Below are 6000 nucleotides of genomic sequence, written 5' to 3'. Positions count from 1 at the left end.
ATGTTGAGAAGGGGTGGCTTTCTAGTGAAGTCTAATATTTAGCTATCTGGGTATGAATTTTGGTGGTGTGTTGGTGGGTGTTGGGGTGTTTTTTATTTGCTTGCTTGTTTTCTTCCAAAGTGCTTGACCAAGTCTTTGAGGGTTGAGTAAGAAAAAGAACTGAAAGATGAAATTCACTTGCTTCCTAAGGTTTTGGTAATGTCTATTTATGTTTGAATCTGGAATTCTCACAGCCAGTAAAGGGGGTTATAAAAGGACTACAGTGAGGCACGTATACTGTAGTTTTTGTTTCCCACCACTGTCTCTGTAGGGGGACTGTGGGTACAGCTGGCAGGTCATAACATTTGCCACCAAGAGATTTGGCTTTATTCATAACCGTGCTATTGCATTTCTGTGGGGTGTTTATCTATTTCGTGTTTCAATGTTTTGACAATAGTGCTGAAATGCTTTTGTTGGACAGGTACTCCAAAATTTACTGGTGAAAATTCTTTATGATATGTAACAAACATAGCATCTACACAAATTCTTGAACTCAGTTCCATCATCCTATTTCCCAAGTTAAGGGCTTTCTATCCTCAGGGCCTCTGCAGATTAGTTCATTCCAGGTCAGCCATTTACACAATAAAAGTTTGGTCCTGAGATCACAAGCAGTCTGTTACTCACAATAGCATGGAAACAAGCGTGCAAGAGCTTGTGAAGCTGTAAGCAGTCACAACATCACAAGGGTTATGTCTTGAACAGAAAGGCTGAGACAGAGAGAAGAAAACTGATAACACAGAATACTAGAGGTCTTAGAAGACCTGGATTATAAATTGGCTGAAATATAATTTAAAGATATGTCCTTAGTAACGGTACACTGTTGAATATTTACAGTAGCCCTTGAGACAGTGGTTGCTATACTTTGATTTTTACAGTCAAAACATCTCTTCTTGCTCTGCATTATGGAGCATAAAGAGATTGTAACAATGGCTGGTGTTATTTGGGCATTTCTTAAGAAATTATTTGAGCTGGTCTTCCATTGATAGAGTCAAATCTGGCATGAAATTAAATCCAATTCAAGAACCTCATGAATAGCAAGAGAAGGTCTATCCACTAAAGTCCTAGCAATTACTTTGTGATCTTCACAGGATGGTTGTCCTGAAAACCAAAGTGACAAATCTGTCTGTGTCTGAGTGGTCATCTATGCCTCAGTAAGCAGACTTTAAAGACAGGTTCTAAAAGCCAGAGGCACTCAGATATACTCCATTAGAAAACCATTCCATTTCCCTTCATGGTCTGAAGATTTAGTATCTTAGGGGGTTTTGCTCCCCAGTCAATAGTGGTGTTTGAGAAAGGAAAACAAACAAAAGAGGAGGAAAAAAAGGACTTGGATTCATAGTACAAAGACCATGTATATAATATATTTAACTGTCAAGTACCTTTTCTTGTGAGTAATGTGCAAGTTCTCAAATAAGAGAACTGAAGTTGTAAAGAATTCTCATATTGAGAGTGCTGTAAGAGATGCATCCACAGCAGGAGGTACTGGCAAGGCCTCCAAACTACATTTTCTTTACATTTGTTTGATATTAGATTATTTATATTTAATTGTGTACTGCTTTTTGTTTTGTTTCCTCAGTTTCTGAAACCCAAGAACAGAAAAACCCATTCCAAGAGGTGAACAATATGTAATATTTATTTGAACAAATGGTAAGGTCCCACAGAAGTCTGGGTACCACCAGTTGAAATATTGTAGTCATTGCAAACAGATGCAAGGCAAAAGGAGTGAGGATTGCCACACTGTATTGTCACAGAATCCCCATCCACTATGAGACTGGAATTTGTCAGATAAAATATCATAGAATAAACAAACAAACAAACAGACTTCATATTACTATGCATCTTTTCTCTAAAAGTGAGGCTGGGTATGTTGCAAAACTTTGTGTAGAGAATTTCTTCATTGCTACCCTGTATAACCACATCTCTTTCCAGACCTCTGTGTGTACGTACTTGTAAGCCTGAAGGCTGCTGCTTAGGGCTATCCTGTTTGGTAATGCAGGAATATAGATACTTCTAATACTTGAGATAAACGCATCACTCCAAATTTCAGTATCTCAAAACCAGCCTTGTACCCTGTCTGTGGACACTCACGACTTTGATTTTGTATTCTGTATTGTGAATAATGCAGACAAAGTAGTCTCCTGGTGCTTTGCCTGGCTGTTGCTCAGATGCAGTCTATGGAACCGTGTTTCAGTCTTGACATAAACTGCATTATAAACACTCTTTGCTTCTGCTGACACCAGAGAAACCACTCTGGGATAAACACTGACATTAGCTCAAAATGTCTCCAAAGAATTGCAAGTATTTCATCAAAAGATTTATCTTTTGGTTTCTGTGGTTGTTTAAGGGTGTGCAATGACCCATAGGCAGAAGCTATGTGATGGATCGTCCCATTATATCACCCCAGCAGCCACCCTCTAGAAAGACAGACTAGAATTAAAAGGTTAATATTTGTTAAAAGCTGACATTTTTTGTATTCTTAAGGTTCCAGTTTCTGAGGCAGAATAAAAAAAAATAAGAATTTACAGGATATGTTTTAGAATTGTGACTTGGAAAGCATATTTTGTTTACTTTCTTTGCTTTCTGGAAAATCTTAGTCTAGGAGACAGTGTTACTGTAAGCCACTGAAATCAAGGAACTATTTTAGCTTTCTAGCTAACAGATTCTTATCCCTTACATTCTTACCAAGTTGGGCTGGTAAATAATTGAAAGAGAGCTGGAAACAGTTTACATTTGCATTTCAATGTCTGTATTAATGTGTTAAGCTATTGCTGTTGGCCCTACAGCTATACCTGTGTACAGTCCTATATAAGCACTAGCTGAAATTACCTGAAGAAACTGAAACCAGAAAGTGCTTCATAACCAGGCAGTAAGTTCCAGTTCCACACCTGAAGTTCTCAGAAAGAATTTCCCACACAGCTAAACAGGGTCCTTCTGCAACACAGAACAAGTTCCCAGCCAGCCAAATTCTACTGAAATCAATGGAACACTAGCAGCAGAATAATTTGCTATATTTTAAAATTATGCCTTGCATTCCAGACCCCTTTTTCACTTGATGTGGTAGAAAGGGCAAGATCATTCCTTCAGCTGATTTAAGCACAGGTCTCCTATTGCTTTGGCTTAATGCTTTGGTAGCTTTTGTTCAGCCTAATACAATTCATACTTAATATTTAATGGCAAATGCATTTTAAATATGGACACACATCTTTATTGTATTTGTCTTGAAATAGGTTTTGATTTACAGTATTGTCATTGTTGTATCAAGGTTAGCATCAGACCCTATGTGCGTCAGTGATGTTTCATTAGTGACCAGGCAATTGTCAGGTAGTACTTCCCAGTGTTAACTGATGTGACGTAGTAGGATTACATTTCCCTGAATTCTTATTGTGGACTTTGAATAGACTCATACCCCATATGAATATGCTTCATTATGATGTTGCTTCTTAAGACCTTTGGATATTGTTTAGAATTCCCAAATACACATATTAAGTTTTCAGTATTGGCAAATTTATTGCAGTATTACACTACTGATTTTTTCCCATTATATATAAAGCACAAAAAATTAATCATGCTTGACTAATTAAATATCAGTGTTGGAAAGACAGAATGATGGGATTATGTTATTTTAAAATATAAATGAAGTACTCTTTTATAAAAATATGCCTAATAGAAGAAACTAAAGGAAGAAAGGTACTTATAGATGTTGCTAAATCAAGAGATTTAGCAATGATAGACTGGGTTCTGCAATCGTTTTTTAAAGTTCCTTTTTTCTTATTCCTCGCATAACCCCTCTGATTTCAATAAACATCACATGGTAGTTAAGCATGATGGTGTAAAAGACCATACCAGAATCTTTCTCAGTGGGAAGTGGTAACTACTCATGAAAAAAACAATTTTGCATTTCATGAAAGTCACTATATACTATTCCTTATTTCTTCCTATTCATACTCTTTTTCTTCCCAGTAGAAAAGTCCCTGTCTCTTGTTTTGATTTGATTCCAGGGAGGTTGAGAGCACTGGCAGTCATGTTTTACGGCCAAGAAACACACATTTCTAGGGTGCTTCTCAAGTGTATCAAACCAAAATACCTCTACCACACAAACTCCAGGTGGCATCATGAAACACCACTTTATCATCACAGTAAAACTGAGAGCAGCTAAAGCGCACTGAAAATCATAACCGCTTTCTATCTTAATTGGGTTGTTATTCCCTTAGAATTTAATTTTTTCTCCTAAATTACTTCTTTGTCAGAGGAAAGATAAATGTAGGAAGAAAAGCGAAAGAATTTGGCAAAAAAATACTGGAACTGAAAAGTTACTGATGCTTGAATGTAAGGTCTCATAGTTTTTCAGCAAGAGGATTTCTGGAGGCACAAGGTGTGCAGAGGCTACTGTTGATCTCTGTAAAGTAGCCAGGTCCCTATGAATTTAGAGCTTCATGTCAGCTTTGCTCTGTAGAGACTGTGTCTAAGCTGGCAACATGGAAGCTTCACCATGGACTGTTTTAGTCTGCGTGGCTCTGAACTTTCTTCAGATGAGCATTTCATTGCTTTATTGTACTCTGTAGTGGGATACAAGTGGGAAAAAAAGACCCTTAAAAACTAAACCAATGACCCCCAAATATTTTAAGGTTCAGTTCAGCTACTGTCCTTGTCTCCTAGGGGAAAAATCAAAACAAACAAAAAAAAATTGGCTGTGAGGATGCTTACAAGCATTTTCTTTTTCCGTCACTCCAGCCTCAAACTTAGTTCATCTTCCCACAATAAAGTTCCATCTAAAATAAGACCTTCACCAATGGCTTCTGATTTTGCAGCATCTCAATTTATATATTCATAATGAAATTCAGGGTTTCACTTCTTTAAGACTATTTCATACTTTTATCTATTCTGTAAGGTAAGAACATCGTCTTCCAGCGGAGTTTCAGGAACCCAAGCTAAAAGAAGCTCCAACTGTCTGTAGCAATTAATCTGTAACTCATAGATTTTACAATAAAGTCCTGGAAAGGGTTAAGGGCTGCTTGTTTGGTACTGAGAATAATTTTTAATTTATGATATATTACTGTTATTGTTAGCTAAGAAAAGCCAGGGAAAAGACTGTGAGAGGGGAGAAAAGAAGATAGGACTTGGTGCCCTTTGTGGAGGAGATAGGTTTCTTCTAGTGTTAAGAGTTTTCTGTTACACTTATGTTTCATTTGTCAAGGGAAGAGCATAGACTGGGACAGGGCCTGGACTGCTTTCTGGGCAGATGGGAGAGCCGCAGCATACACCTACTCCATCCAGACTTTGCTGGGACAGCTGAAATCTTAGCAGACCCTATAGGATAATCCCAGGGTGTGAACCTTGTTGGTGTTACAGCAGTAATAATAATGAGACAGTTGCCAGAAAATATAATCAAAAAAGTAGGAAGTATTTTGAATTCTAGTATAGAGTAATATATAGAGTATATTCTAGTGAATTCTAGTATAGAGTAAATAGATCACCGAGACTGGAAAGGTTGTACCCAAGAGAGAAAATAAAGAATGCAGATTTTATTTCATGGCGCTCTCTGAACTTCAAATCAGACATAGAGTCCTGTAAAGTCCAGTGCGAATAATTTGCTTCTTTGCACTTACCTGATATTTTTGTTTCACAGATTTTTTTTTAAATTCCTTTCAGAAACATTGCAAAACCACCTAACACCTCTCTAAATCTGTGAGACATTGATTTACTCCTTAAATGAGTTATTTGGGATTTCTAGCTGATTTGCTTCTGTACTGGGATTGTCCCTCTTTTTTTTTTCCTTTTTTAAATTTTGTAAGAGAAAGACACAATCCACAGCTTGGTTACAACTGGGGTTAATGTTAGAGACATGTCATACATATTTTAATTAGTAGCAAGCAGAAATTAAATTTGAGGATAAAGTACTGTCATGGCTTAACACAGGTGTTCAGAGGGTCAATAGTTTCATGCTTTGCCAGAAATGAACAC

The sequence above is a fragment of the Pezoporus wallicus genome, unplaced genomic scaffold (genome assembly GCF_028554395.1).
Source record: "Pezoporus wallicus isolate ANWC-B61680 ecotype Strahan unplaced genomic scaffold, APGP_CSIRO_Pwel_v1 contig_7891, whole genome shotgun sequence".
NCBI lineage: Eukaryota > Metazoa > Chordata > Aves > Psittaciformes > Psittacidae > Pezoporus > Pezoporus wallicus.
This window is presented reverse-complemented; position numbering follows the sequence as displayed.